This window comes from Rhinolophus sinicus, chromosome 8 (genome assembly GCF_057876585.1).
Source record: "Rhinolophus sinicus isolate RSI-liver-muscle chromosome 8, RSI-T2T, whole genome shotgun sequence".
In the NCBI taxonomy this organism is placed as follows: domain Eukaryota; kingdom Metazoa; phylum Chordata; class Mammalia; order Chiroptera; family Rhinolophidae; genus Rhinolophus; species Rhinolophus sinicus.
In genome coordinates, this window is record NC_142508.1 from 35,289,745 (window position 1) to 35,297,238 (window position 7,494).

General features: G+C 44.6%; 1 pseudogene; it reads right to left on the reverse strand.

Moving 5' to 3' along the window:
• Window positions 1-1,357: 1,357 nt before the first annotated feature.
• On the reverse strand, window positions 1,358-4,408 carry LOC109437005 (F-actin-capping protein subunit beta-like; annotated as a pseudogene).
• Between the last annotated feature and the right edge of the window lie 3,086 nt (window positions 4,409-7,494).

Genomic DNA, 7,494 nt, shown 5'->3' on the forward strand with positions numbered 1-7,494 from the left:
TACTAAGACAGACAGCAGCCACTTTCTTCCTAATCTTCTCCACGTGGGACTGTACCTACCTGAGGAAAACCAAGCAGGGAGACTAAACCTACTCCTTTCTCTGCCCCTGACTAACTCCTGGGGTGATTAGTCTCAAGGTAATTATGCATGATTTGATACTGTCATCAACTAGTAGACAGAAGGGACACTGCTCAGCTGGTGTTTTCTTCTGCTCCCTCCCTTCTTCCTTCCCTCCTTTGCTCTCCCCCAACCCTTTCTTCTTTCCCTCTTCCATCCTCCTTTTAAACTAAACAAGTTGTGGGGACAGAGCCAGGAGTGCAGTTTCCAGGCTCTCGCCCTCACGTGGAAAGGTGCTCACTCAGGTAGTAAATGTCCATCAACTGTGATTGGATGGCCATCAGCTGTGGCTAGTTGGCCGGCAGCTGTAGCCAGTGAGCCACTGGCCACTAATATAACTGCCATGGCTACACTAGCAGCAAAAATGGGGGCTAGCAAGAAGATGGTGGCTGACCTAGCAAAAGCAGATTGCAGCTAGCAAGTGTGGTTGGTTGACAGAGAAGTGGATGGCGGGTTGCGGATAGTGTGGCTTCCTGTGTCTCAAACCCAGCCGCCAGCAAGATTATAGTGGTATGACTCCCCTATCTATGGCTCCATGGGTGTTCCTTTTTGGCCTCACTGTATCCTGCGTTCTTATGTGGGGAGCGGGAGCTGAGACCCTGCATGACACCCTGCATGACACAACATTCATTGCTTACCCTACTTTTAAATACAGGCACCTCATTTTATTGTGCTTTGCTTTATTGTAGTTCACAGATGTTATGCTTTTTATAAATTGAAGGCAAGTTCTTCCCCAGAAAAAAGATTCCGACCTGCTTTATTACAGTGGTCTGGAAACGAACCAATGATATCTGAGAGGACTGCCTGCTGCATTGAAAATCTCTTACCTCAGAGTTATTCAACTATCTACCAGAATCACCTCCACAAATGGTTTGCAGAACAAACAGAATTGCTGCTAGAATCTTGATACATGTGATCCTATTAACTTCCAAAGCCGCCATCTGACCTTGTGAACTGGCTTTACCCGTTGCTAGTAATCACCGAGTTGTAACAATTGAAAGTTGTATATTTTTTATATTTGTTTTTTTTTTTTTTTTACCTAAGACAACAATGGCATCATTTAGCTTGCATTTCTTAGTGTTTTATTACTATGTTATCTGACCTTTACTACTTTACTAGTTGGCAACTAATGCCATTGTTCATTGACGGTTTTTCTGTTTGTTTGTTTTTTTCTTTTTTTAGCTCTCACTTCCTCAGTTTTACTCGGGGGAGTTCTTTAAACGTTTATGGAGCAACGATTTTACTTCCTCCTGCAAGGCCGGCTTTGCTTTGCTCTTGCTGTGTCGGAGCGCCCTCTATACGCGAAGCAAATCCTCTGCAGGAGCAGGCGCGACCGGCGCAGCTCTGGAACACAGACGTCAGACGTCAGCCTTTAAAACTCAAACAGGGCACTCCTGGTTGACCCACAGGAAAATAATTTCAACTTTGATTACCACCATCCACGAGAACTCCAATTTTTTAAAATATTCTTGCCCTAATTGACTGCTGGGCAATGAGTCTCCAGGTAAAATTGTTTATGATTTTGAATTATAATTAACTATGTAATTTAAGCCTCAATCTGCTCGATATATAAAAACATGACTCCTACCTCCCCTCTGTATTCATTAACTTCCTTGAGTGCATTCATATGTGGAGCCTAAGGTTTACCACCTTAGTGGTACACCAGCACTGGTCCAGATGGTTTTATATACTAACTTCAACCACTACAATTGTTCCTAAAACCAGCGGGTTGGGTTGGGAGAGTTATGGTATAGAAAGCGTATCTCTGCTTGGCAATAAAACCAGGATGCTTTCTATTGGAAGCCTGAATCAAGAATGTAGTACTACATTTTGGATAAAGTGACGTGGTATTTTTTTTTTGTAACTGCGTCCCACTTTCTTTTTATTTATTTATTTTTGTGGGTTCTTTTTTTTTTTTTTAAGTATGGAAGCTCAAGTATGATAGTTTTAAGCTTTACAAAAAAATAAAAATAAGAAAATAAATGGACACAACAGCACCTGGCCAGAAGAGCAGACTATCAGCACCTCCTCCATGGTACCGGGCACTCTGTGCAGGACAATGCTGAAGGCCCCCTCTTTTCTCCCAGAGCTGTCCCCTGTCACCCCTAAACCCCAAACATATGTGGAATCAGATTTCCAGGTTTTCGTCTATCTGTCACACACCACAGTTATTTCATTTAAAAAATTTTTTTTTGTTTTACATTTTTACACCAATGTAACAAAAAGGTGGTAGGAAAGGGGAGGCAGACAGTGTATTTTATGCCTATAAATGGGTGGGGGGAGACACGGGGCTGGGGCAAACAAAAAACACACCGTCTATGGGAACATGGTACGTGGTGGGAAGCAGGTGGCAGAGATGTATAAGTGTGTTTTGGGGGCTCTGTTCTCAGGGAGAGATGGCACTGTGCGGTCATGATGCAACTTGCTATGTGACCTGTCATGGAAGGGAAAGGGGAAAGGGAACAGAAAATGCGTTTTCTAAGAAAGGACTCCAATGAGTGCATGGCCTGTGTGTTCCATGAAACAGAGGTTTAACAGAACCAGGTCTTTTCTACAAAAATTCTTGTTTTCGTTTGTCTGCAAAATCTGCAGTGACCTCTGCCCGTTTGTTTTCCCGAATAGCACTCACTCAGCATACTTGTGATTTTATTTGCACGTCTTCTACCAGGTGCCCAATATTGGCTATTTGTGGGGAGCAGTCGCTCAGCTTCATCTTTCTCCCTCTGTCTGGTCAGGCTGTCTCCCAGGTTCATGATGCCAGAAGTGGATTTGTGGGTTTGCAGGTGTGGGAGAGGAACAAACTTTCCTCTCCCCTCAAGGTTCTTCTGGCTGGCCTAATAATCAAATAGACACGAGACAGATTAGCAAGAGAAAATAACCAAATTGATTACACACATATGTGTGAGAACCCGACACACATGAGTGAGCCAGAGACCCCACAGGCACGAGAGGGTCAGAGATAGAAAGGGAACATGGGTACAAAAGACATCCTGAGCTGAGGGTGAGGTAAGGGGCCTTGGGGGCTCTAAAGAGTCATTGAAGCATGATAAGAAGAGCAGAAGTTTGGTAAATAGAAGTTTGCCCTGCCCTATAGATAGGGGGAAAAGGTTATCTCTGATGATAATCTCTTATCAGGGGCAAGGTTCCGGATTCAAGTTCTTCTAAGTAGTTAAGGGAGGGGCAGAAGTCTCTCTTGAGCCTGCAGCCAAAGTTGCCTTGAGCTCAAATAATCCACATACCATAGAGGCACTGGTTGGAGTGGCCGGCTCTGAACCCCCACTGCAGCCTCAGCATCACCATGGAGGTCAGCTTGCAATGGGCGGTGCGACCACCAGATTCTCCTGCATGTCCAGCACGTGAATGGAATCCCACCAGCCTTTGATTTCTCTGCTCCATCCCCAGCCTTCTTTTTGAGGGTCACTACCGCAAAGCCAGGATCCAGACCTCAGAGGTAGACAGAGGACACATCGCCTTCCAGACACAGGTCTCCATACTGGTCAAAGGCATTGCTGGCTTCCACCTCCCAGTTTCTCAGCTCAGCAGAAGGCATGTCCCCCTCTTCCAAAGGAGGGCCCTGCTTGTTACTCCATGGTGACCTAGAGGAGTCCCCATCTCTGTTGTAGTCACACAAAAGGTAAAGGTAACCGTTTCCTACCACCTTGTGCAATTTTCAGTGGCTGGTAAACAGAAGACAGGAGTTCACATAGATTGGGATCAGGTCGATCAGGGCACTGAGGATTTGGGAATCCTGAGACTTGGGGAAAGGAGATGGGTGAGCTCCATTCTCTCCCTTCCCAGAGCCCCTGTCCCAGCTCAGGCCTTGCCCTAGTTTTCCTGGAATAAACCTGACTTTGTTGGCCTGTAGGTTTGCTCCTGGTGGTCATGGGCTACTCAGGTAAGGAAAATATGTCATTTCATATCAGGCCATACATTCTGTCCTGGGGTCTAAGAGAGCTAGTAACAGGGAGACAAGACCTGGTCTGAGATGTTAGGAACGTTAACAAGTTTTCCTTAAGAGCCGTTCACTTCTCCCTTGCACCACAATGTTTTAACATCCTCAGCAAATGGCCGAGCTGTCCAGCTTGGTCAGGTAGCCTGGAGGGCTAGGATGGATCTCACCGTCCCTGCAACCCGATGGGGGAGGGGCCAGCCAGGCTGGGAGCTTCCTGCCAGGGTCTGTGGTCAGAGACGGTGAGTACGCAGCTGTAGAGGAAGTTTCACAACCCCTGTACACAGGCCTGAGTAAAAGTATGACTGACCCTGGGACAATCAGGTCCTGGGCAGTAGGCATAGCGATTGGCTGTCGTTGACAACTTTGAGGTGCTCTATGGTGTTCTGCAGGTGACTTCACTTCTTTGGGCCTCAGTTTACCCCTCTTTCAAATTGGAAGTATCACCTGGTGGGTTAGTAAGTATCCTTCCAGCTGATAAGGGCATAAAAGCTTGAACTTGGAGCCAGATAGAGCTGAATTTGAAAATCGTCTTTATCGTTTTCTAGCTGTTTAGGACACACAAACAAACAAGCAAATAAACAAATGCAAGAGAAAGCAGAGCTAAGAGATTCCTGATGGCATGGTGGTTTACCTAGGTCAGCTATCCCTGTAGTGAGGACCACCCCTGGCCTTTCCTTTTTCACATATAATTTTTAAAAATTGAGATATAATTCATATACCAGAATTTCACCCTTTCAGAAATGCACAATTCAAGGTTGGGTGTTTGGTTTTGGGGCGGGGGCGGGCGGTTAGTATATTTGCAAAATTGTGCCACCAAAAGAGACCCCATAACTGTCAAGCCCACCACCCCCCACAAACACTAGTCTATTTTCTGTCTCTATGGATTTGCCTATTCTGGACATTTCAGATCAATGGATCACACAATACATGGCCTGTTGTGTCTGACTTCTTGCACTCGGCATATTTTTAAGATCCCTCCATGTGGTAGTGTGGGTCAGTGCTTCGTTCTGTTTTATGGCTGAATAATATTCTACTGTATGGAGAGACCACAGTTTGTTTATTCATCCATTGATGGACATTTCAATTGTTCCCACCTTTTGGTTATTATGAATAATGTTGCTGTGAACATTCATGTACAGATTTTTGTGTGGACATATGTTTTTAATCCTTTAGAGTACATACTTAGGAATGGAAATTTAACTTTTTGAGGAACCGCAAAATTATTTTCCAACAATTTGGAAAGCCATTGCTACACCATTTTACAGTCATCCCTAGATTCTTAAGGTTGAGCTTTGACTAATATAGTGTGTCTTGCAGGAGCAAAACAACACATCATTTTTACCCACATCGTGAAGAATAGCTTTCTCCTTCCTCTTCACCCTTAATACTCATCTTTCTCATCCAACTGTTAGGCACAACTGGAAGAATGAGTCGTGGGAGACCAAGATTGGTCTATTAGAATTTATTTGGCATGTCTGAGCTGCGGGAGGTCATGGAGTTTTACAGGAGGGGGTCAACAAGCCTCTTCCACCTTCAATGCTTCAGGGGGTTTTCATTGACAAAGGGTTTCAGGGCATGACCAAGCCCTCTAGCTCCACACTCTGACCCCTGGTCGCTGTCCAGCCGGCCCACGGCCACTGAGCACAGGCCCCTAGGAGATAAAGCAAGACAGGATTGAGACAAGATGGCTTTTAGGACGAGGTTTCTGCTCATGGCCTAAATATGGCTTAACACCAGCCTGGTCATCACTGTTCTCTTCCAAACAGACACAGCTCTTTTAACTTCAATCCTGGGGCTAGTCCTCATGATAATAAACATTCTTTAAACCCCTTACTTTTCTCTCCACTTAGTAGCTCACTAGAATATTTTATAATTAAGATATGGCATTTTTGTAATCAGAAAAATTACATTTTCTTGGTGAGAAAAAAAAAAAAACTCTCAGGAAGCATTTTCTGTGTTTCCCGAACGGGCTGCCATGGGAAATCATCTTTACACTCTGAGGCCCCTGAAGTCAGGGGCCGGAAGGGATCCATTCCTGTCGTTCCAGAAACCATGCTGACCTACAGAAGTTGCCAACTCTTTGTCTTCCCCCATCAGAAAGAAGGGTTTTCTTGAAAGGGGATGTAGGAAACAGGTAGTTACTGACTCAGCTTTCCCCACCATCCCTCTGAATTCCTAGAAATTTGTCTTTTCCCTCCTGAGACAGTGGCGTGGATGGACGTGAGATAACGAAAGCTCAAATGTAAGCCACAGAAAGTACAGGTCAGCAGCATCTTTTTCCTCCCCCACCTTAGAATCTTTGCTGCTCATCCCCCATGTCCCTTAAACACATCCAGTGCCCCCACAGAGGTCCCTGAGCCATAGCTCCGGCCTCCTTCCTGGCCTAGCAGCTTCCCCCCTTGGTCCATCCTCCACAAGGGCCCTGAAGGACCTTCCTGAATATGGATTTGACTCCATCCCTCCCCTGCTCAAAACTACACCACACAATGGAATGTTACTTGGCCATGAAAAGAACTGATACGTGCAACAACATAGATGAACCTTGAAAACATTATGCTGAGTGAAAGAAGCCAGACATAAAGAGTCACATATTATATGATTCCATTCATAGGAGATATCCAGAAGAGACACATTCATAGAGAAAGTAGATTGGTGGTTGCCAGGGCCTGGAGGAGGGGGAAATGGGAAGTGACTTGCTTCATGGGTATGAGGTTTCCTTTTGTGGTGGTGAGAAAGTTCTAGAAATGTATAGTGGTGATGGTTATGCTCCACTGCCAATATATTTAATATCTCTGAATTGTACATTTTATTTTAATTGTACACTTTAAATTAAGTGAAGTTTATGCATTGTGTATTTTACCTCAATTTTTAAAAAGACACTCCATGGCTCCCCCATTGTCCTCAGAATAAAGTCCAAGCTTCATGCAAGGTGTTTCTGACATGTCCTCTGATTATCTCACCTACTCCATCTATTCTCCCTTTACTCTCCAGACCCACCTGACTACTCAGCAATTCCTTACTTCCCTGCCACATCCTTGACCTGCAAAGGTGGTTTTCCCCTCTCCGTTGAAATACTTTCATCCTTCAAGACTCATTTTAGATACATCACGCCCTCTGGAAATCTTTCCTCAACGGTCCACCCCATATTTTTTTCCTTCATTGCATTTTTGTTTTGTTTTTCAGTTTTTTCTTTTCTTTTCTTTCTTTCATAGCATTTTTTATATCATCTTCATAGCACTTCTCATTATCTGAAATACAAATGCCCGTTTCCATTTATTTGTGTTCTGGCTGTCGTCTCTACTAGGTAATAAGTCCCATAGAGAATGTGTCCATCTCCATGGTTTGTGTCTGGCACCTCGAACAGCAGCATGCAGTGGGTGCTTAATAAAGAACTGTTTAAATGACTGTCACTCAGATAGCAGCTG